Consider the following 26,026-nt stretch of genomic DNA (forward strand, 5'->3'; position numbering starts at 1 on the left):
GAGAGAATCTAATTAGAAGAAAGGGATAAACAAAGTATATTGAGAGGGAAAAATTTTTGAATATGGAACTGATCTATCAAATAGTTTGCAAAAACTATACAATTCATGACCAGAAGCAGATTCTATAATGTATGGGTTCATTGTTTTTCTTCACCTTACCAACAAATACAATCATGTATATTTTTAAACCAAGACACTGCCCTTCTTGTAAGATGCCATTGTAACCAGCTCCAAAGAAACTTAAAAATTTATTGGTGAGACAGTATAAATGAGAAAAGATTTGACTAACATTACAAGACCATGATGAGAAGACAGAATTCCCACCATCGTAGATGTCCTTCAGACAGTAACTGAGAAGTTCTCACATCAAGTGAAGGGCTGGAAAAGATGCAAAGGAGGCACTGTTAAAGGTAGCATGAAGTGTGGAAAGTATGGCATATGTAATACAGAAGCGAGAGGTCATAGGCAGAAGAAATGTGAAGAATAATGAAATGGTGTGCAATACACTTTACTATTGGAGGGGAGGGTGAGATTACTGGGGGTGAAACCCAGGACCTCACATTCGCTCAGCATGGGATCACCTTCAGACCAATCTTCTTATGACACTGAGCATCAACTAAGTCCCTACTGGAAGTTACCTCCACTGATAGTTCTTCTCTACAGCTATGTTTCAAATGCCTATCCCTAACACACACAATCACACATTCTTCTGCTCTGTCTCTTTTCTCTGTACACTTAATGATAGTTCTACATAGTGTTACAACACAATTACTGGTGAAACAGTAATTTCTCCCACTTTTTTGTACCTTCCTTTTAAAAAAGACTCTAGTTTAATCTATTGGTGGTGGTGGGTTCTTGAGACAAAATGTTACTATGTAGTCCAGTATAGCCTCAAATTCCCAATACTTCTGCCTCAGTTTCCTGAGTGATGGGGTTATACTTGTGATTCCCTATGCTCAACTCTCAACTCTCTGTATTCATTTTTATATCTTCATTATCTACATCAGTGCCAGGCACATTGGAGACATGTTTAAAAACTTCCCCTGAATTGTATATATAAAAGGAGTTGTTAAAACAAAACTTGTGTACTACTAATTGATGTGAAAACAAAACACAACCCTGAACACTGAGCCTACAGTGCTCTGTAGGAAAATAGGGATAAAAATCACAAACTTAGTTTTGGAGAAGGCCTTCTTAGCACAAATATAGGAATTTTGAACCCTGTACTATATGTGTTTCTTAACTTGGAAAGTGGTCTTAAAATACATTTGGTAAATATATTTCCCTAGGCATCACTAGGCTTTGATTAAATGTTTACATGATTAATAAAAGCAGATTTTAATGTATAGTTCTTCTATCATCTCTTCTGTATAACCCAAGAACCATTATGCTAGTTTCCTCAACTCTCATAGTCCTAGAGAGTGACTTGCTTGTATTTTGGAACCAACTCATTCATTCTTTCTTCCAGCCTTTTTGTAGGTCTCCTGCACACAAAATGGGGAGCCATTTGCCAATAGCTCTGACATTTTTACAGCCCTCTGAAGATCTCCTCTGCCCAGTTCCCCATGACTACTCTGCTTGGGAAAATGTTCATAAGCTCTCTGAACTTTCTTGAGGCAACAAAAGCTGGTTGAAAATTGTCTTCTCCTTAAACCTGTATAACACTTTTATCACTCCAGTGCTAAGGAGGAACTGCTCATGCTCTAAATCCCACAGGTCCTGTAGTTCTTCCCACGGGGCAGACATGATCTCATAGTGTGAGAACTGAACATTCCTCTTTAAAAAAAAATGGGTAGGGAGAGCGATTGAAATAGTGAATGACTGAAAATATGTGAGAGGAAGGAATTCAATATAATTCTAAAAATAATGAGGTCATTCCTTTTTCCTTTTTTTTTTGTGCTAGTCCTGGGGCTTGAAATCAGGGCCTGGGTGATGTCCCTGAGCTTTTGTGCTCAAGTCTAACTCTCTGCCAGTTGAACCAAAGCTCCACTTCTGGCTTTTTGGTAGTTAATTGAAGATAAGAATCTCTGGGGTTTGTCTGCCTTGGCTGGCTTCAAATCATGATCCTCAGGTCTCATGCTCCTGAGTAGCTAGGATTACAGGTGTGAGCCACCAATGTCCACCAATAAGATCATTCTTAAGAAACAAAGGAGAGACACAGAGACAGAGACACAGAGAGAAACACACACACACACACAGATTGAGAGACAGAGAGAGACAGAGAGAGAGAGAGAGAGAGAGAGAGAGAGAGAGAATTATTTTGTTGTTAAATCCCATGAGTTTTAAGCTTATTAAAATTGGAGTGCTGGTAACATTCCAGATGAAAATGCTCAACAGGAAACTGGAAATGGAAGACTTGTGTATTGAGGAGGATATTGAACTGGTTGTTTGAATTGCTCAATGATTTTATAGATTTGTTTTGATATTCAGAAAGGGAATGAGTTCTCCAACAGAGAAGACAGAAAGAGAAGCATAGAAGGGCAGAAATCATCTGGATTGCATTGTGTTTCTCCAAGTACTTATATCCTACATTTTCACCATGCTCAATAAATTTCTGTAAGCAATATACAGCACTCTTTCTCTCAGGAGAAGGTAAAATATGTGAAAATAATAGAAAATATTATTGTTATTTAAATCTCAGTTTGTACACTAGAAATATAGTTATATCCATTCAGTTTCCTATTCCATATCATCATAAAGAAGTTTATCACTCCATTTTGTCTCCCAGCTAAATATTTGTGACTTTGGTAGAGTTGTAATACTGAAACAACAAACAGTAATATTTCCTAAATCTGCATACACAGAAATTTCCTTTTCCATATTTAAAGCCAGAAAGAGAAAATTATCTCAATATCTAGCAAGGTACCTGGCACAAACTAAGTGGTCAATAAATATTTATTGATTGTGTGAATAAATTAGACAAAAATTCAGAGAAACTTCAGAAAGCATCCAAAATGCTGTAAAGGAAATTCAGCATATGGTGCTATTTAGAAAATATGATGCCATTTTTCACCTAAAAAAACTGTACCCACAAAACAGATTTTTTAAGGTTTACAAACCTAAATAGCATGCTTATTTCCAAAAATGAAATTGCAAACATCTGGAAGCAAGAAGAAAACTCTTGCCCTTGGAGATTATTCCTTATTTTAAGATTTATCTGCTGGTGTTGCCATGACTACTGACCATGAACTGAAATTGCTGTGTAACACGTTCTATCTCCCATAGTGATTGTATTTGAAACCAGCAGTAAATTCCTAGTAATTAGAAGAGACAACCTCAAAGATGGAGCTGACAGAATCTTCAAACACTGTGTTAAAAATCTTCTCCAGGGTTTTAGGCAACTGGTGGTTGTTGATTTAAATGGTTCATTAGTCTGGACAGGATAGTTAAATATGGAATCGAAACCTGGCCTAGGAGAAATCCTTTCGCCATACTCGAATGTGCCAAATCATATCAAAAGGAAAGAGACAAAAATGTACCTAATATTAATTGAATGTGAAAGAGAGTAAGTTATATATTTGGTAGGTAAAAGCTTGTTGGTTACAAACTTCAAAATACAGATATTTCTGACTGAAGGCATGATCATTCTAAGTTGGATATAACATGATAGCTTTTGGTGTTCTAAAAGTAAAAAGGATCCAAATGGACATGCTTCTATCTAAATTTTACCTACCAATGCTAAGGTAATTTTCATTATTTTTACATATGATAGCAAAGCTTGCTAGCCATGTAAGAGAAAGTTGATCTTGCTTTAATAGCATCTCATATGGTCTCATAAATGAAGTCTTTCTGAAGGCGGGGAGATGGCTTTCTTTTCTTAGTGTAAGTCAGACTAGGAAAGGGGAGATGCTAGGAGATTTTGTGTCTTGTCTGTTCTGTATGGACAGAAGTCCTTTGTTTAAAAAAGCTAGGTCTAAGGATCATATTTTTTCCTAGATTAGATGTGTCGTTTAGCTTGCAGAAGTACTGCATTCACACTTCAGTAATTTAGCTTGAAAGTATCTGCTAATATTTCTATTCTAATTGAGTTTCTACATTGAGTTAGATGATAGGCATGCCATTGGGAATAAGAGGGAAGAAGACTCTGCCAGTGATCCTTACAGTCTGTGATCGCACACACACACACACACACACACACACACACACACACAGAGAAAGGAGAGAGAGAGAGTTTGAGTTTGAGTAAGAAAAAGGAGAGGAGGAAAACAGGTAGGGAGGGAAGATCAAACAAGTGGACAAACACCATGGAGGAAAGAAGAGAGGATATTACAGTAGAGGATGATCGGTAATAGGAAAGGTGGGAGGAATGGCTACTGTAAAAAGAGAGGCCTGGGAAAGACCTATGACTAGGTAACATTTAAAAGGGATCTGCTCATACACTGTAGCAGGCGAGTACAATGGAAAGAATGAAAACTTTGGATTTTTAAATCCTATTGAAATAAGGGGACTCAGTCTAACTGGCACCATCTTGGCCATGTGGTAGATGATAGGGACTTGGGTTTAACTGGTGCCATCTTGTATTATCTGTGACCCTGTTCCCCGAAACTGACACTGTGTAGGCCTCAACCAGCTCAGGTACCATTACACCATGACTCCTATCTCCTTTGTCCTGGTTCTCTTCTGGTCACCATGATATCCCACTTCAGTTCTCCACTGAAGTTAATACGGTTTGTTGGTATCATTTTTCTGCTCTTTCTTCCATCTCCTGTCCTCACGGACAATATTCTGACAGTGTTAAGTATATTTGAGGGGCTGCAGGTCTTTGTGAGAAGAGTCCACCAATAAAGACTCCTGATTCAACCCCTCGAATTGTGGCTTCTCTGTTTCTCACAACTGAGTTCCTATAAAACACTATATCTTTTATGAGATCTCCTTTTTACTATACACACACATACCAAACATATTATACATAGTCTTTTTCATCTATCACTGTGCTACGTGCTAAAAAGCTACATCAAAGAATAAAACAAATGTGGCCATTCATTTCACAGAACTCAGAGTCTATTAGAGAAGATGCTGCTAAGCAAGTACTTTGTATTTTGAGGTCCATAAACTCCAAGGCTGATTTTCTATTATTCTCATTCAAAAAAAGCAATCATATTAGAGTATGAGATACTAGAGGGATAAAACTGATTTGTGTGTATGAACTACAGGATACATGTGGATCTAAAGCCAACAGAAGAGCAGAAGTCTCTCTTTTTTTTTTTTTTGTCAGTCTTGGGCTTGAACTCAGGGCCTGAGCTTCTTTTGCTCTAGGCTAGCGCTCTACCACTTGAGCCACAGTGCCACTATCAGCTTTTTCTGTTTATGTAGTGCTAAGAAATTGAACCTAGGGCTTCAGGCATGCTAGGCAAGCACTCTACCAATAAGCCACATTCCCATACAGAAATCTCTTTTAATCCACCACCCTCCTCTGCCTTTTAAATCTCTTTGTCTTATATTTAGTGTGTGTATATTTGTATGCACCAGTGGGGAGTGTGTCATACTCTTTGGCTGCTCCAACTATGTACAAAAGATGAATTCTAAAGAAAGAGGCTCCTCCCCACCCTCTGTCCCCAGTACTATGGACTTGACTGACTGACTTGCTCATCAGAACAGAAAGCACTACTTTCAATACTGGGGCCAAATAAAATGTCTTTACCCTTGGTGTTGACCTTTTCTTATGGAATCTGTGAGAAAGCAGAAGCTTCCTTTCATCACAACAATGATGATTAAAGCCCTTGTGTAACATTAGTATCAAAAATAACATCAGTTATATCTCCTTTGAGTATTGTACTCTTCTGAGCATAAAGCCAGCCCTATGGTGGTGAAAAGCTCTGGCCCCTCATGATTTTTGCTACAAAAATTACTTTAGAAAAATCTTTGTTCAATGGGGCTGTAAGAGAAACAGGTTCTAATGATGAAACTGCTGCTTCCTTATAGTGATTCTTTCATCAATGTTTGATTGTAATAGTTCGTTGATATAATTTACACTTAGGTTTCTCTAGTGACACAGAATAACTCATAGTCTATTTAACTCCATATTTTGTGATAAACATAGGTCTGCCTTCCTTAAGGAAGGTGTTAACTAATAATTTTAGTGATAACTGAAGTTTTGTTTGAGCTAGTGACTTTTGTTGGTTTAGGTGGAGCGGCAAGCTGTTATCAGCAAAGATGGTAGAAGCACAAAGTAACAAAATATGACTCCCCAACCATCTTCCCCAGTTATCTGTGTATAGAAGAGCACATAGGGACATCATTTTCTTCCTATTAGAACTCCTAACTTGTCACTAAATGACTGATAAGACTGAAAACTATAGAACAAAATATTCCCCACCCCAAATCAGTGCTCATCACCAGTCAGAATAGAAATACTGAATTGGAGTAGATAGCAAATGGCCCAACACAGAAAAAAATATAGTATGATTTTTCCTCAGGTTATTTTTGTTTTTCATCAACTCACCTGTTAAAAATGAATGAGAGAGAGAGAGAGAGAGAGAGAGAGAGAGAAAGAGACAGAGAGAGACAGATATTGCTTGCTAGAGCCATAAAGGATTTGAATACAAATTTCTTTAGATGAATGGTCCTTATTGAACAAATTAGACATTACTGCTCCAGAATAACTATGGAAAACAAATGAGTGTAATCACCATGACAATGAGACTTAATTGGCTAAGTTACAGATGGAATAATATAAAACAAAGCCCTAAGCTGCCAAACCAGATTCTCCCATTATGCCTGGGTAATCAAAATCCATTGGGCTTTTAGGAAGACATTAAGTCACTTTTAGTACATAGGAATCATTACTTAATTTGTGACAGGGAAAATAAATGATTATTGTTTAAGACACCTCTTTGTAAATTATAGTTACTATCAGAACACAACTCTTTCTTTCACTAACTTTTCCCCACATTTTCTGAATTGCTGTTTTGAAAAGTTAAAAAAAAATCTCGTCTAAATGCAATACTCATAACAATTCTCTCTCTTCCCAGAGAACAGCCCAGCATGAAGAACAAAATACACAGTTTTTGCCCAAGGCTCACTGCGTGCAACCATGAATTTCTGCCTTTGAGACAAAAACATAAAGTGATGAAAACTCATTAGCTATCCAGAGCAATAAAGAGGGTGGATCAACTGACCTGAAGCATTAATATAATCTAATTTCCTCCAAACATAAAGTTTTTCATACTTAAGATCTCTTCCCAATTAAGAATTTGATTATTGTTGTGGAACATAACTTTCTCCTGTTCTATTTACATTAACTTTTTGGATTCCCATCACATCTTCTTATTAATGCCTCATATTTGTATGTATTTATGAGGTAGAGGGTAATATTTTGATTCGTGTGTACATTAAGTAGTGATCAGTTCAGAGAAAGTATCATATTCCTCATCTTTAACCTCTCTTAAAAATCATCTCCTTAGGGTGATTGCATTCAAATTCTTCTCTTCTGAGTATATTTTAAGATTATCTGTATTGCACAAGGGTTTTCTGGTTTTTAATTTTTTATTGTAAAAGTGATGTACAAAGGGATTACAGTTACATAAGTCAGGTGTTGAGTACATTTCTTTTTGAACAATGTCAATTCAGCATGTCAGTTTAAGAGTAAACGTCTTCATCAATCTTACCTCTTCCATCATTTTCCCCCATCTATCCCAACTCTGACAAACACCCCATTTTCTTCTAAGTAGTTTGAAATACATGATGGGTTATTGTTAATTATATCCACCCTGGTATGCCATAAAATACCAGACGTTTTTTCTCATATCTAGCATTAACATTTTACTTGTTGACTGGCCTTTTCTCCCATCCTTACCTCTCAAGACAAAAGAACTATCAGAATGCCTTTAGCTAAAGGAAAGTGTTGTACAATGAACATAAATTCTAAATGTTTGCATATTCATATTACCATCTAAACGCAAACACAGAGCTATTTCTAGAATCACCTGATGTGAAATAAATTTTATTATACTGAGAAAATCTTTGTTTTAAATGATGAATTAGACAAATTTTATTTCCAAGCTCTTCAAAGATTATTACAGAAAGTCTTCTTCTAAAAGTATCCCCAAACTAAATGAAAGGCACATCTTCCAAGTAAAACCCTTGTGACATGAAGAATTCCTTTGGTTGTATTATTTTCACATTACTTTGTTTTTAACCATTTGAAAAGTTCTGTTTGTAGGTAACAATTTAAGCATTTTTAAAGACAAAATAAGTAGTTTTTATTTTAAGGTACAACCACAACTGTAAAGTATAAGAACTTAAGAAAAAGGACAAATCTGCTTCATGTACAAGGTGGGGAAACTAATATACATCATTAACATTAATAATTTCAAGTTTACTGAGATACATTTCCCAAGTTTAGTATTTAAAGCAAATTATATTCTCATTTAAAAATGAAAATCTTGGGCTGGGAATATGGCCTAGTGGCAAGAGTGCTTGCCTCATATACATGAAGCCCTGGGTTCGATTCCCCAGCACCACATATACAGAAAATGGCCAAGAGTGGCGCTGTGGCTCAAGTGGTAGAGTGCTAGCCTTGGGCAAAGAGAAGCCAGGAACAGTGCTCAGGCCCTGAGTCCAAGGCCCAGGACTGGCCAAAAAAAAAAAAAATCTTTTCATGTAAAGGAAAAAAGACATCTTTTGGTTAGTAAAGCCTATTTATTCCTCTTAATTTCATACTTTATCTAGTAACTGTATCTAGTATAAAAGTCTTAGGAACACATTACAAATACTCAATTGTTTTAATAAACAAAAATGTTTTCCTTCCTAAATGTAAACATCCAGTAAATAAAACATACATAATAGTCCAGATATAGCAAAACCAGAAATTCTTATGAAAGAGGTGTATTTGGTATACTTGGTGGCTAGGGTGGTTCTCTTAATACAAAATCACTTCAGCAAAAGAACTAGGTCATTATTATTTAGAACTGTATTCCTTCACTCAGTTACCTTAGTTGAGTAGAAAATCGTTAATTTCTGTGTAAATCTGCCTATACAATCAGGCCACAGAAAAGATGTGAAATAGATCTAATAGTCATTTAAGGCTAGAGAAAAGTGTTTTCTTGAGACTTGGAGGCATTCGTCACTTTGTACTTGAAGGTATTCTTCCTCAGCGAACTTCTTTTCTATTTAAAATAAAGCACAGGACCTGGGTTCCCGGAAGGGGTTGCTTCCTGCGGGAACGCCCACCAGCAGGGTATCCTTGCAGGCATTCTGTATGCAGTACTGCTGAAGTTTGCGGCTGCCTGGGAGACCTTGATCCGCTCCACGCCGGCCTCCAGCTTGAGTTGCTCCACCAGGCGCTGCAGGGCGCTGACGCTGGCCCCGGAGGACATGGCGGCGGCTGTCCTGAGAAAATCTTTATGGTTCTTATTCAGTTGCTCACATCTGTAACCCCAGAAGGCTCACATCTATAATCTGTGCAAGGGGCTATAGGTAGGCGAACTGATGGGCCAGAAAAATTTGCTTGGGCAAAACCAATCAAGCATAAGGCTCTGCTTTCAAACCCTAGTACCACAAGAAAAAAGTAAAGAAAAACTTTTAACCAAAAGTAATTGATAGAATGCTTAGAAAATAAAATTTTAGCACGGAATGGTCACTTTACCTTCCAACAATAAAAGTAGATGAAACCTCTAAGATTTGATACTTTCACTATTTTCTCATTATTGCACATATATACTATTTCTAAATATATAATATCTTATTTCCCATAACCCTTTGCCAACTGTCCTTCATGTTACTGAATGATCGTCTTTAAATGCATCTTTTCAGATCTTCAGGGAAATCTGATTGCAACTGACACTTCTAATCAATCCTTCCAAAGCTGAGGCAGTAGTCTGAGTATCATTTAAGTTCCTCAGTGTACTTTACAAGCCTGTGCATGATTTGAACCTGCTTAATTCTCCAGCTCCATCTCTCAGCCATGTCACTGTCAGGCTCTTATCGTTACTGCAGCTTTTCTGAATTTCTTTTCTTGCCTGAATCTTCCAGGCTTCTTACTTACCTTAGTGCCACACTTGAATCATCAGCCTTTCTTGATCTGTCTATTTAACTCCTGTTCACCTGTTCCCTGCATGGGGTCTGATATTCCCTTTGACGTGACTAGAAGAGTCTTTCATCCAGCTCACATGCAGTTAAGTCTTTCTCCTCTATAAAGTGTAATTTCCTCAGGATCAGAGACTGTGACTTCTCCCTTTTAATGAATAACTTATCAAACTTCACTGGAGGCTGTAATGATTGGTAAGTTAAGTGCACAGAGATTGTGGATAAGAATGCCCAAGTTTCCAGTGTGGTTACTTTGCTGTGTGACCCAGTGAAAATTAATTACGCTTTCAGTGTCTTCATCTATACAGTGTGTGTTGAGAACTGAGGATTAAATAAAGTAACCATGTGTAGTATTTAGGACCCATTCAATGCATAGCCTATTGGTAGCTAGCATATTGGTCTTATCATTCTGGTTTCAGCTTTATTTGTAACTGACAACCACTCACTTATTCATAACACTTTGTTATATTATTATATCAAGTATAATGATTTTTTTTCAAGACTGGGGGTAGAGTGCTTATGTAGCATGGGCAAGGACATGGGTCATCACAAGAAAGAAAGAGAGATAGAGACAGAGAGGCAGGGAGACAGAGAGATAGAGAGAGATGGAAAAAGAGGGACAAAGAAAGAGAGAGAAGTCTAATGATTTTTCAATCATCTCTTTAGTATCTTGTTTCCCAATTCGTGTTGTTACTAATGGCCATTTACTCAGTAAGTATTTATTTTCCACTCTGATACAACAGAGAACTATGCTGAAAGTGCCCACTTCATTTTGTAAAGGGCTCTGAAAAAAATGGACCTGTCATAAAAATGATAGAACTGAGCAAAACACATCCTCCTTCAGAGTGCTCATAATAATAGCCTGTATTGAAGTTTAGACTGGGGGCTCTCTTGGGTCTTTCCACAGATGAAGAATATGATTACAATTTCTGACTTAAAAAAATTCCAATTTGTGTGAGCTTTTTAAACCTCTTCATCACCTCACATAACTATTATGCAATCAAGATCAAAGGCAATTTCTTATGAAAAAAAAAAGAGTAGTAACTCTACCATGAAGCTAGTGATTTCGTAAAAGTAGATCTTAAATCCAAACCTTATAAAAGAAATGACCAAGAAAAAAAAGATTCAAAATGCCAAAGACTTGAAAAGTCCAGTGAAAACCAATAGACATGATTGAATGTTATATACTTTATTTTTTTTCACCTTTTCTTAAAAGTATGTTCCCCCCAAAAGAGTGAACCAATTCAGCAGTGCTATTCACCAGACACTTGGTTGGAAATGAACATACAACTTGGGGGGAAGAGGTTCAGGAGGGAAAAAAACTGGGAGAGAGTGAGAGGGGTGGTGACACTGTTCAAAAAGAAATTACCTAACTTGTGTAACCATAGCCCCCTGGGACATTGCTTTTACAATAAAATTTAAATTAAGCTAATCACAATGATCTCCATAATATGGAAACAAGAGGGTTTTTTGTGGTTGTTTTCTTTATCTGCTTTTTTTTTTCTTTTTTCTTCTTAGTGTATAGCTTGCAGTCATTTCTTTTGTCTTTGCTTTTATTCTCCTCTGGTTTATTCCCTGTGGTCACAGTTTCTGATTTCATTACCATTTGTCTTGTATATAAGTTTATCTGATTTGGGGAAGGGAAGGAGTATCACAGAAACATTGGGACAAAGGGTGAACCACTGCAACAGCAATACTCATTAGACACTTATTTGGAAATGAACTTTACAATTAAGGGAGGTGGGAGTGGGAGAAGGGAAATCAGAAGAAAATGAGGGAAGGTGTAATACTGCTTGAAAAGAAATGTACTCATTGCCTCACTTATGTAACTGTAACCATGCTGGTATATCATCTTTAAAATAGTATAAAAAATTAATAAAAAATTACAAAAGTATGTTCCAAATCATGCTACTGTTTTCTAACTCTGTTTTCCCATTGCTTTCTTCTTTTTTCATATGTTATTCTCCCCAATTGTAGATCTTGTTTCTGGTAAAGTAAAGTCTTGGTGACATTGAATATAAATGGTAAGTACTTTCTACTACAGGCTGGGGCATCTTCCTCCTATGAATTCTCTGTGTGCATCTCTTTTCTTCCTCTATGCTTCCCGGACTCCCAATATCTCATGGATGGAATGTTCTGTGTTTAAGTTGACAATAATGAGGGTCCCGAGTTGTTACTCTCTCTGGTTAAGAACTGGAGCATAGCCCAGGCTGGCCCTACAAACATGTAAAGTTGCCTATTGCACTCAGAGATTGGAACAGGTGTTTTGATTTCCATTCTATCCCAGAGTATGGTGGAACCCTGCCACCAGGCTCTAGTGGGAGTAGCACCTGCTACATACCAGCTACTGTGACAGCCACCAAGGATTCCACGAGGAAAAGCAATGCAGCCTGAACCTTCCCGTACTAGTTGAGGGATCTCAGACTTACTAACATACTCTCTGGGCCTTAACCTCTTTATTTTCAGAAAGGAATAATGCCTGTAGTATAAAATTGTTGTAAGAATGTAATGAATTCACTTTAGATGGTCCTTTTTGCCATAGTAGGTGCTAAAACTGATAACTATTCCCTTTGGTGAGGAGAAAGAGAAAGCTGACCAGTCTTTCTATCTTTCTCAGGACCTAATGGTGGGGACATTGCAAGAACACAGCAAGAATCTCTCAGTTTAAGAGACAAAGATAGTCATGATCATTGGGGGGTGTGGTGTGCACATGCCAGTGCATGAGCATTCTTAATTGTGTACAATAGGTACCAATGTAAGTTATAAAAATATCATATACCACTTGTTGGTTGACAGTTCTTTACTGGAGATTCCAGATGTTGGAGAGTGAATAAGCCTATACCATTAAGGAGAATCCCAGCAGAAAAGGGCCATCAACCTCAGATAACAACACAAAGATACTCATATGTGTATTGGCACTAGCTTACACATGGTGAAGACTGAGTCCCTTAAAAAGTAATTGAAGTTTGTTTGCATAGAAAAATGGAAAATTTTTACAGAGACATCAACTTAAGAATGAGAAAAGACACTTGAGAAAGTGTTGACACTTCTAAGAATTGGAAAACAAATCTGGTAGGGAAGGCCAGAGCAATTATACTTTTCATTCAGCAATTTTTATTGCGTGTTGACTACATTCCAGGAAAAGGGTTTAGAAGACTAAGGCAACACTGGTGGGCAAGTGGAAAGCTCTGGTGTTCTTGTTCTTACTGAGCTCATGGGCTAGTGAGGAATAATGAATAATCACAATCTGTGGCAAGTGGATAATGATGCAGTTTGTTATGTGGAGAAAATGTTCTTGTTGCCCATTCCATGGTCCTTTGATCCCCAGTGACTCTCTGCAACTGGTTCCCCAGGAGCTGGTTGGCATCACTTCAAAGCACAGGATAGCTAAAGCCTCAGATGACAATTCTCAATTAAACAAATGACCTAACTAGACTATTAATTTCTGGACTTGGACAATTAAAGGTCATATTCTAGAATAAATTCTCTGTGGTTCCTTATAGTGACCAGCAGGTAGAAACCTATCTGCCTACAGGGATGTCCATTACTGGATCCCTCCCTTTTTTTTCTCACATCTTGCTCCTCTGGCTGTTTCTTGGAAATCACTTTCCTGATAATTTGATTTCATTAATAGCTTGTTCTAAGCTCTTTTTTTAAGGTAATTCTATTCAAGGCCTGGTGAAAGAGAAGAGAGCATTAGGAAAGGGCATTGGGAAGTGAGGATAAAGAGATGCCTGATCACAAGTAGAGGTTTGCAAATGTATACCCTGAAAAATAGAAAAAAATGGAGGAATGAGGACTAGAAAGCAGATCAAGTGACTAGAAGCAGCGACTGGTAGGACTTGAGTGGCTGTAGACAACACTAGAAAGGGAGGCAAGACCATCTCATCTAGCTGCTATTCTGCTAGTGGTCCTAAGAAGTGACAGTAGGACATGGAAAGATAAGGACCATGGGATTTTCTGCAGCTAGCTTTGTGATTTTGTGATACTCATTAGAGAATCTCATTCTTGCAGATGTGCTGTTTGAATCTGTTCAAGAGGTATCTTCTCCCTTGCCAAAAATCTTCAGTGACTTGTCTAATGATCCTGGCATGAAATAAAAATTCAAATTTTTACTCAGACTTTGGAGTGAACCTCAGTTCTCCCGATTATATTCATCACTTGGATGGCCATGAGTAGGCTGCTTCAATTGTCTTAACTTTTCTTCATCTGATAAAAGAAATAAAGACCACCTAAGAGGGGGTATTGTGGAGACTGTATGAGTGAATATATGCATTAAATATTTAACTTAACTATTTGAGCCTTAGTAACAGCTCAACAAATGATCATTTGTTTGGGGGCAGTTCTGAGGGTTGAACTCAGAGCCTGTGTCCACTAGGAAGGAAGATGCTCTATTATTTGAGTCATGCCTCTGGACCTTTTTTGGATTTTTTTTTTTCAAATAGATATTAGTGATTTTATACTGAGGCTGGCCTTAGACTGTGATCCTACTATCTATGCCTCTTCCATAGCTAGAATTACAGGTAGGCAACACCAGTTTGTTATGAATTGAAAAATGAGGGGGGGAGGTAATAAGTTGAAGAAGAAATGGACTCACTGCTTTACATATGAAACTGAAGCCCCTCTATACTTCAACTTGACAATAAAGAAAAAAATATAAAAAATTACTTTGAGCAAATGGAACGATACAACTAAAAAAGGAAGAAAAACAATGTCACTGAAAATAAATACATCTGGTTTGACATACAGTTTGTACCACCAATGACTAACTTGAAAAAAAAAAGAAAATCGAATACTATTTAATTTTTAAAAGAAACAGGTTAATAGGCAGATACATTGCTTATTCTTAAAAAGAGCTCTTGCTAACTTTGTTCCCAAGCCAGTATTGAATCACAGTTTTTCTGATCTCTACTTCAGTGTACCTTGAATTACAGGTATGAACCCCATATTCAATCCAATGAATTATAATTCTACACAAAAATAACAATGTGTTTCCCAGTACATATAACATTAAAAAGAGAGGTAGGTATTTCAAATATTCAAGTAAGAAGTGTCTTTGCTATATTCACATTGAAAAAATCTAAGTGTTCATTTGGGGTTGTAGGATACTGAGTATGTGTAAATGAAGCATTGGAACTATTTAACTACTTCTGAGGGTAGATATTGGATGAGTTTCATATAACATATGACATTTTTTTTTAGATTTTACTCATACATGTAGGCTCAAGTATAGTTGACCTACTTCCTGATGAGTAACAAACGGTAAAATTTAGTAGTTTTCACTGGTTAAATTCTGCCTCTGTGTAAATCTAGTAGAAGTGTTCATGGTGTGTCATCTGGTCTCAGTGTTTCTGCTTCTCATTGCAGCTGTGCATTTTCAGAAGCACCATGTAAAGGATATATTTCCTTGGTACTAAATAAGCAACAATGGCTGCACCCTGTAAGATCTTTAGTAAAGCATCTTTAATTCTGATGTTCTAACTTTACATAGTACTCTCCTTAAATTTGCATTATTGATTCTGACCATATTAAGTTTTTCTTTTCCATGGCCATAATTCATTAACTAGGATGAAGATATCTCCTTAAAAGCAAAAGTACCTAAAAGGGAATGATTTTATGAAATGACTTGGGCAATCAGTTCTAGTTTTTGACAATTCATTTGTCTTAAAAAGCCATCTTTTTGTCATGTATTTGAAACATTTTGTAGCATACATTTGGAGTTGCCATTGGATTGAAAGGCTCTATTTTATGATTCATATACAATGATTTCCTGCAGAATTATTAGAAAATAGTCACCAACTGGTGCTCTTTCAATAAAGAAGTATTCCTTATCATTATGTATGATATCTGAATAAGATAGAACATTTTAGCATGTTAATCTTATGCTTCCATATGGTGCTTACAGTTTTTCTTCATTGTCCCCATTCAAATTTGTTGCCTGAGCAATATTTTTCTATCCTGGTAAAGCTAAATGAAGTACTGTATGAGTCAAAATATTTGGTTCTGGTCCAGATTTTTACTTTTGGGGGGTTAAGAAGGATATAATTTCTAATATATTCAACAATTACCATTTAACAGCAGATTAACGAAAACATTTTTTCTTAGAGCAAAATAATTTACTTAGTAATAAGCAGTTACTAAATTTATGCTATGGGTTACTGAGCCAAAACATCAGTCGTGTGTGTGTGTGTCTGTGTGTCTGCGTGTGTCTGTGTGTGTCTGTGCGAGCGCACACTGGTAATTAAGGCTTTCACTCAGGATATCCAGCTTTAATGACTGGTACTCTACTACTTGAGCCCCACCTCCAGTTATTCTTTTCTTGCTGGTTAATCAGAGATAGAATTATTTGGACTTTATGTCCATGATTGGCTTTGAACCATGATCCTCAGATCACAGTCTCCTGAGTAGCCAGGATTATAGACATGAGTTACAGTGTCCTGTTATCAGTCAGGCTTTTGAATAAATTCTATCCTTACATTTCCCTTTTTTTTGTTTCCAGACATAATAAATGTCAACTCTGTGGGCAGCAAATAGCACAACCTCGTATCCTGTTTTCCTTCAATAGGACTTTAGCACAAAAAGACAATGAAAGGAAGAATAAGACGTTGTGTTATACTTTATTTATTCTTGAGAGCTAAACTCTCAAGTGTTAATTTTTACAAAGGAAGGAAAGCAAAAGAAAAGAAAAGAGACAATTGATGTGCAGAGGCTAAGGAGCATGACAAAGACTAAGTGCTGACGAATGGCAAAAGCAGGACTCCAAGCCAGCATACTGTAACACTGTGCTATGCTTTGTGTTATGTCTATATCAACTTTTTTTACTTCTTTCATTGCCCATGAAACACATCCTATTCAGGAAAGTGCAGGCAGGATGGTACATTCTATAGAGTGTTCACATGACTGCCACATTATGTCCCTAGACATTGTGGTGCAATAAATTAATATATAGGGGCTGGGAATATGGCCTAATGGCAAGAGTGGTTTTCTCGTATACATGAAGCCCTGGGTTCAATTCCCCAGCACCACGTATATAGAAAATGGCCAGAAGTGGCGCTGTGGCTCAAGTGGCAGAGTGCTAGCCTTGAGCAAAGAGAAGCCAGGGACAGTGCTCAGACCCTGAGTCCAAGGCCTAGGACTCGCAAAAATAAATTTTTAAAAATTAATTAATTATTTAATTAATATATAATGATATAACTATATCATGTCTATCTATCTCATGGTTGATGAAAATTTTAAGATGTCCATGATTTTAGGTTATATCCTAGCTTTACTGTGTTTGATTCTTTAATATTTGAAAAACATGTAGTCCCATACATATTGATAACTGGTGTTTACTAACTAAAATTTAATTTTGGCCTTGGGCATCCCATAGTCATCTAATATTTTCATTCAACTGTCAGTAACATGTTATCCAAAAGGAAAAATCATTTAATTCTAATACAACCTAATCAGCTTTTCAAACAAGATGGCATGTTCATGGACCTGATTGTGACTCCTATTCAAGCAGCCACATTAGAGTCAAACACATCCTTTCCCTTTCTAGAAAGAAAAATCATGGTGACTATACAAGTTGGTGTTGGTGACAGGTTTCATGCTAAGTGTGTTGATGGAAATATTTTGGATTTTCCAGTGTCTGTAGATTCACACAATATTGAGTCAGAAAAAAAATCCTTACAATCAAGTTTATCCATCTTCAGGGGGGTAATTTATGGTGGTGGAACATCAGCTAACCTAGGTAGCTATAATATATGGTAGAGAAATTCTGTGTTAATTTATATAGGTAAAATGTGATGTTTTATCTTGAAAAACAGAAGATTCAAAATCCTGGGTATACTACTGCATTGCAGAATCTCTACCACATACCATCATTGCTTGCTACAAGTGATAGCAAAAAGCATTGAACACCTTAGAGTTCAGACATCTCAGAGGCACTCTACCAACTCCGGATTGCAGCAAATCAATCTGGTGAGCAATCCCTCCGCACTAAGTTTACATCCTTGTAATAGTGCACAGTGCTTTGTCTCACATGAATTCCCTGAATAGCAGTCTTCAGAGTATCCACCTAGCAAATTTTCTTCAGTTGCCTGATCCACAGCTGTCCAGACTCTACAATCTTGCGGACAGTGATTTTATTGCTTTGGTCAATATATTTCTGCAATAACAATAAAATACCAATTGAGCATCAAGGGTGTAGTTATGTCTGGTAGGTTCTTGTGCTTTTCAGCTCTAACATAACCCTGTCAGCCACTGTGAACACGTCACTTTCATTGTTTTTTCCCATTTCTGCCTTTCTAATATGCCTTGTCTCTTTCACTTTGGCCCTCATGCACTTGTTTAGCGCTACCAATTTCATAAACTCATGCTAGTTCTTTTCCCTTCAGGAACCTCTTTTTCTCTCTTAGGTGATTGAAGTACAGTGCCTTATTTTCATCTTGTAGTGACTTCTTTGTCTAATGCACAGCAGTTCTCTGCACTTACAATTGCATTAACATATAAGCCATTTCCTGAGACATGGATTTTCTCCTAATTTCTGCAGAGTGCCCATCACTGAGTAGACATTAAGTCAATGTTCATTGAATTGAAGGGACAATAGTCTTTGCCCAGGGGGTACTTAGTCCAGCAGTAACAGAGCCCCTGTTGCTCAGCAGCCATGTATGATAGATGTTCCAGACACAAATGAAATGGAAGAGATTTCAGTACTGTTCTCTGGAACAGCTTAATTCTTAATTAAGATGGCATAAATATAGACAAGAAACATGAAAAGTGGAGGGACGATGTTTGTCTAGGTAGAAATGTTTTTGCTTTATTTAGCACCATTGGTAACTCTTGCACACTGAGTTCTTCTCTCCATCTTTTCCTTAGCCTGTCTTCTACTTCACAAGTCTGCCCTCTTCCTTCCTATGGCTCTATCCATTGGTCTACATTCTAATCACTTCCTATCTAGACCATTGAAGGATCTTTTTTGGGTACTATCATCTATACTAATCATCAATATTATCCAATATCTGCCCAGCAATGATATGCTTTGCTACTCAAAGCTCTTGAGTAATTCTATGACTCTACATTTTGACTTGGAAAATCCTTGCCTGGTGATAGTTTTTTCTTTTGGTTGTTGTTGCATTCAAGGCCCTCCTAGCTCTTGTCCCACATTTTTGGCCAACTTTAGACTCACATTTTTACATAATTTGTTGCCCCGGCTGGCTGGGTTTTGTCAACAGGAGCCCAAGGGGGAATTGACCTGAGTGAGAGACAAACCTGACACAAGGAGGGAGACCAAGACAGGGTTTTGGGGGCTGGGAATATGGCCAAGTGGCAAGAGTGCTTGCTTCTTATACATGAAGCCCTGGGTTCGAGTCCCCAGCACCACATATATGGAAAACAGCCAGAAGTGGCACTGTGGCTCAAGTGGCAGAGTGCTAGCCTTGAGCAAAAAGAAGCCAGGGACAGTGCTTAGGCCCTGAGTCCAAGCCCAGGACTGGCCAAAAAAAAAAAAAAAAAAAAAAAGACAGGGTTCTGATCAAGGTTCCAAATTTTATTTTCGCACGACAGCTTATATAGTAATCAGCGAGGGATAACTCACGTAGACAGGGTCGTTAGATTGCTGGATTACAATACCGTGGGATGCTCTTTCCCGGGACAGGGTCTGAGTCCGAAGGTTCACAAGGTTGTACATCAAAGTCCACAAGGTTGTTCATCAAAGTCAGACAGGGTGTTAGGCCTAACAGGCAGGGTTGTGAAAACATCAGACGTTCTTATTATCTAAGTCTTATAGTGTCTTATTGTTAGAGCATGACAACCAGCACCAGATTTCCTTATCAGTTAAGTTTTATAGTTTCTTTATGTTACATCATGACAGCTATTTTGGCTCTTGGCAATTTGTTATGTCACTAAATAAATTGGATGAAAATTACTTGCCCCAGTTGTGTACGCATGGACAACATTTCATCTGTATTAAGTAGCACTGCAGTCTGAGTGTAAAACCAAGTGTTCTTTTCCTTCTTGTAAGACATTTTTGGATTGCAATGCAAGATTATTGGGTGCTGTTGAGATCAGGAAACAAAGAGACCATAGCTCTCTGGGAACAAACTGAAAGACTCCCTAGGGAACCAAACCAAATGTTATCATAAAGTTTGCTAGCTTTTTTTCTATTCTTCCTTTAATGAAAAAGCCTTAATGGCTCTCGGTATAAATCCTTTTCTTTAGATATGATATCATTTGTCATTTGTAGCTGGACATATTTGACATGCAAGGCTGCTCTGAGTGTGAAGAAGTGAATCAGTAATGCACAGCAGATGGTGCTCCTATTAGCATTGGCTAAGTAGCATTGAAAAGTCTGAACATAATGTTTTCTTTTGTTCTTGTATTTATACTTTCAAACTTTCTTTCTCAAAATTAAAAAAAATATTTTTACTATCTTTAAATACTTGTACAAATGAGTTGCCATTCAACAAAGGAGTTTATAAATACAGTGCATCTTGATCAATGTCAGCCCTTTCGACATTCTCACCCATTCCTCCCAACACACCCCATCCCACATTTTTCTTAATTTTGTAGGGTATGTATTGATTTTTTGCCATTTAACAAAGGAATTTATGAATACAATACATTTTGATCTGTGTCACCCCCCTTTAACATTTTCACCACTCTTTGAGCCTCTCCTTTATTTTTATTCATTTTGTGTTATATACAATGAATTCTTGATTGGCTTCTCCCCTCCACTTAACCCTTCATTCATCTACCCCTCTCCACTTAACCCCACCCCATCCCTTTTCACTCATCTTGTTGTTCACTTTGTTGAACTTTGCCTTTGCCTTTCACCTTTCTACCTGAAAGAGTTAAATCAGTGCTAAAGCTTTATGATGACCATGGTTATTGGAAATAGTCAATCGTACTTTGAACATTCATCTAAAGGTATGTACCACTGATTGATGTCGCAATGACTTCATTATTGGTCCACATTAGAATAATATTCTTCTGATATAAATGGTGATGATTATTACAATTGCTATCAATGATATAATTATTATTATGAGAACAGAAACACTGTAGACAGCAGTACTGAACTCTTCTATTAACGAAAGTATCAGGGAAAAGGAAATGACCAGGAGGAAGTAAAAGGAGAACTACAGAGGAGTGTGATGGGTGAATATGATTAAAATATACTAATGCATTTCTGAAATTTTCATTATTCTGTACAATTAATTTATGTCAATAAGACATTTCTATATTATAGCCAATTAGCACTATCCCCAATACATTCTATATTGACTCATTCATACTGCAAAAAGGATAAAGTCTATTTATTTGAATAGTTTACCTTATTCCTTGCACATGAAACTTTCAAGTATAGAGTAGGTTTATAATATCACAGTTGACACTAGCATTATTTCTATCAAATGATCTAATTCATTCTTTTTTATTAATTTTTTCTTTATTGTCTAAGTGAAGTACAGACAGTTTCATATGTAAGGCAGTGAGTACATTTCTTATTCAACTTGTTACCTCCTCTCTCATTTTTCCCCCATGTTCCCCCTCCCTATTTCCCCCTCACCGCCATGAGTTATACAGTTGGTTTACACCAAATGGTTTTGTAAGTATTGTTTTTGGAATGGTTTGTCTTTTTATCCTTTGTCTCTCGATTTTGGTATTCCCTTTCCCTTCCCTAGTTCTAATACATGTATATAAAGTATCCAGTGTACTAAGATCAGATACAGGGATAGAGGCAGTAAAACCGTGGGAAAAGAACATGAGAGAGAAAGGAAAAAAATTTAACAACTTAACTTAAAACTTAACTTAATCATATGTAAAACTGTCTTAGTCATTTCTGCTTTTGGCTTCTTTATTCCTAGCTAACAGTCTTTACCATCTCTGAACCAAAACCTTTTTTACTTTTTCTCACCAATCCTACTTTTAAACACGCACATCCAGGAATCCATAGTACACCTATAGGCACATCATTTTCAAAATTAAGCACAGTGTTTCAAACCGTGTTTGTGTGTGTGTGTGTGTGTGTGTGTGTGTGTGTGTGTGTGTGTCTGTGTCTGTGTATGTATCATCAAAAGGCAAAGAAAATAAGGATAAGATTTAAAAATATATGTACTAGAAATTCATTTGGCAACACAGCTATGAATGTAATGCTTAACTATAAATGTTCTAGAACTAGAGGCAAATGCAGTATGCAACTGTTCTACATAGCAAGATGGTGTTCTTGATGCTCCTGTAGAACCTGACATATTGGGGTCATTTATGTCTATGCACAGTGGTTATAAACAGATAAAATCACAGTAGCAATACCTCAACACCTTGAAATATGCAGCACAAACAGGTCTTGATTTTTAGTATCATTCATCCTACCTGTGATAAGACCAAACTTCAAAACAGTCCCACAGTTTGGTGTCCAGTTTCCCTTATATCTTATATAACTATAAATTTTAATTTTCTTTTTTTAATTGTCAGTCCTAGAGCTTGAATTCACTGCCTGGGCACTGTCCCTGAGCTGCTTTTGCTCAAGGCCTGCACTCTACCACTTGAGGCACGGCACCACTTCTACCTTTTTCTGTTTATATGGTCCTGGGGAATCCAATGTGGGGCTTTATGCATGTTAGGCAAGCACTCTACCACTAAGCCACATTCCCCTTCTTTTTTTTTTTCCAGTCCTGGGCCTTGAACTCAGGGCCTGAGCACTGTCCCTGGCTTCATTTTGCTCAAGGCTAGCACTCTGCCACTTGAGCCACAGTGCCACTTCTGGCCATTTTCTGTATATATGGTGCTGGGGAATCGAACCCAGGGCTTCATGTATGCGAGGCAAGCACTCTTGCCACTAGGCCATATTCCCAACCCCCTAAGCCACATTACCAATTCCTGTAAATTTTAATTTTATACATGAAATATTCTTCCATAATATGCATAAGGTAGCCTACAAGAACTATTATACTGCTTCAGAAGTCTGTTCTACTGCTTTACTCTGTAAACATGAAAATTATACCATTATGTTCACAGATGTCAACTATATAATTTTGAAAAATATACTATAAACCACTATTGATGGTCAAGAAAATATCTTTAGTATTCTCTTTTGGATAATTCTACCTTACTGATTTTGAATGTTATTACAACTTACCTTATAGGTTGGAAGCCTATAAAGAAATCTAGTAGGTGATCTGGCAGTGTGTAGAAGGCATTTTCTGTTCTGTCGACTATAAACACATATAAATTTACTTCTTTGTCTACAATATATCCTTCAGATTCAGGGGACATGGCTCTAGTTTGAACACTGATACACATTTAATGACCATTCAAAAGAGAACTCAAATAGTATAATTTCTTTAAAAAGTCAAATTTCAACAAAATTAGCACCAGGAAATGGGCACTTGAAAGAGATAGGTAGCAGTCAAGGAGAAAGAGGTAGTTAAATGAAGAGGAAAAGGGGGAAGAATGCAGTCAAGAATTCAATGTGTATCCTACAGAATTAAGAAAAGTGAAGGAAGAGTGGGTAGGCAGGGATGACAAGAATGTCATTGATCAAGATGCATTGTTTTCATAAACTGCTTTGTTAAATGCCAAATCCTTTATACAACCACTTAAAGACAATAAAAAATTAAAACTTCTGTGATATCTTTTATACTGTTGTTTCTCTAAAGAACACTCGTTACAGTCAAAGGAAGACACCCGCTCACAAGAAAAAAGCCAAACAAACCAAACAAATAAGGAACGTGCAATTTACAAAGAGCTCATACTAACTTAACAAAAACTTAGCAAAAATGACAGGACACTTGCTGAAAAACAACCCTGCTCTCATGTAATATTTGACCTGAGAAAAAGAAGAAAAAAGCAGGAGGCTAGCTATATCGGTTCTTATCCGTGTGTGTGTGTGTGTGTGTGTGTGTGTGTGTGTGTGTGTGCATGTGTGTGGTTAATTGGATATGAGTGTCACAGACTCTCTTGCCTGGGCTTTAAACCATGGACCACAGATCTCAGCCTCCTGAGAAATTAGAATTAAAGGTGTGAGTCATTTATACCTGCCGCAAATCTTTAATCTCCTGTCTATGGCACAAGTATACTGGTAAAGCACTTAACATGAGGACCTTAGTTGATACCCTAACAGTGCAAAAAAAATCAATCTATATCAAATCTTGTAAACAGAAAAGTAAATTTTAGACAAATGTATATCTAAACATATATAAGGATTGATAAAGAAGTATTACATTAATTACCTAGTAAGGGGTGCCTGGTATTGGCTAATATTGTCACTAGTAATCTCAACAATATTAATTCTCAAGGAACTATTGTGCTTTGAATTTTATTGTAAGGAATGCAAAGATCAAAATGTCAAGGTGTTAGCTGGGTGCCAGTATCTCATGTCTGTAATCCTTTCTAGTTAGGGGACTGAGATCTGGAAGATCACAATCTAAAGCCAGCCTGGGGGGAAAAATGTTTGATAGACTCCTTCTCCAATACAACCATCAGCAAAAACGAAACCGGAGAGGCTGGGAATATGATCTAGTGGCAAGAGTGTTTGCCTCATATACATGAAGCCCTAGGTTCGATTCCTCAATACCACATATATAGAAAAGGCCAGAAGTGGCTCTGTGGCTCAAGTTGGCTGAGTACTACTCTTGAGCAAAAAGAAGCCAGGGAAGTGCTCTGGCCCTGAGTTCAAGACCCAGGAATGGCCAACCCCCCCCCAAAACAAAACAAAACAAAACAAAACAAAACAAAACAAAACAGGCTGGTTGTGTGCCTCAAATGATAGAATATCAGCCAAGCAAGCAATCCCATTGAGTCCAAAGCCCTGAGTTTAGACACTGGTATAGGCAAAAAAAAGAGGGGAGGTGGATGAAATCAAGATATTTAAAACTTTTAGTTCAAGCTTGTTGACAATGTGGACTGGACACATTCCACTCAAATTCTCAGCTAATTGTCAGCATGAAAGATTCTATGAACTAAATTCTATTATACCCATGTGGTACATCAGTCTCAAACATCCAGGTGAGATTCTACTGGAAGTCAGTCAGGAACAGTTTCAAAGCTCTTCAGCTAGCTCCAATGCATGTTTTAGTTTTTACAGACTAAGCATACCATTCTACCACTTTGATTGCAGTTGTGGGATCGAGAAAAAATAACAATGCCAGTGGCTAATGGTTATTAAATACTTGTTATGTATCAGGTAGTGTGTTCAATGCTCTGTAAAAACTATTTCCACTTCAAAGAACCTTTCATGAGCAGTGCTCTGCTCTTATTCTCCTGTTGACAGGCGATGAAATGATGTCCTTCAGAAGCTGCCTGATAAAGAACTAGCTTGAACATGAGGTGACTGGGGTGTATGGTCAGGTCTGTCTGCCTCCAGAGTCTCTCAATGAGACGTTTCCAAAAGAGAAATGAGAGCACTTAGGGAGAGAAGAGCAAGGAAAGAAGCTGATGCCTGCTTTACAGAGAAACATTTTTCCCCCTAGTATCTTTTGCTTGAAAGTGGTTAGGAATTTTTTGGTCCCAAACCATCAGGACTCAGCAAGCAAATGTTCCAGAGAGAAACTTCTGGGTGTGGCAAGGAGATGTGATGGCCAGGATGAAGCTGGGTACAGTATACTATTGGGTACCCTTATAATTATGTAACTTCAGAGATGCAGAAATTTCTGACTGCTTGGTCAGAGATAATGTCCTTCAGAATATAAGTCCCCTGGAAACACAGGGGTCTCCCCCTGGACATTGGTTTTGGTTGTTTTGATTGCTGGTATTTTTGTTTTGGTTGTTTTATTTGCTGTTTTGATTTGTTTTGTTCTGAGACAAGGTCGTGTGTGTGTGTGTGTGTGTGTGTGTGTGTGTGTGTCTGTGTGTGTGTCTGTGTGTGTGCATATACATATACCAGGCTTTTCCAGAACTTATGATTGCTCTACCTCAGCCTTCCAACTACTGTTATTACAGGGTGTGCCACCATGCCTGGATATTTTGTTGTTAGTAATTCCTACTGAGCTTACCAATCTCCAGGACAGAGTTTACTTCA

At 37.4% G+C, this 26,026-nt stretch overlaps 1 pseudogene; it reads right to left on the bottom strand.

Moving 5' to 3' along the window:
- Positions 1 to 9,096: 9,096 nt before the first annotated feature.
- LOC125360897 lies at positions 9,097 to 9,323 on the bottom strand (annotated as a pseudogene).
- Positions 9,324 to 26,026: the final 16,703 nt, after the last annotated feature.

Source organism: Perognathus longimembris, chromosome 12 (assembly GCF_023159225.1).
Source record: "Perognathus longimembris pacificus isolate PPM17 chromosome 12, ASM2315922v1, whole genome shotgun sequence".
NCBI lineage: Eukaryota > Metazoa > Chordata > Mammalia > Rodentia > Heteromyidae > Perognathus > Perognathus longimembris.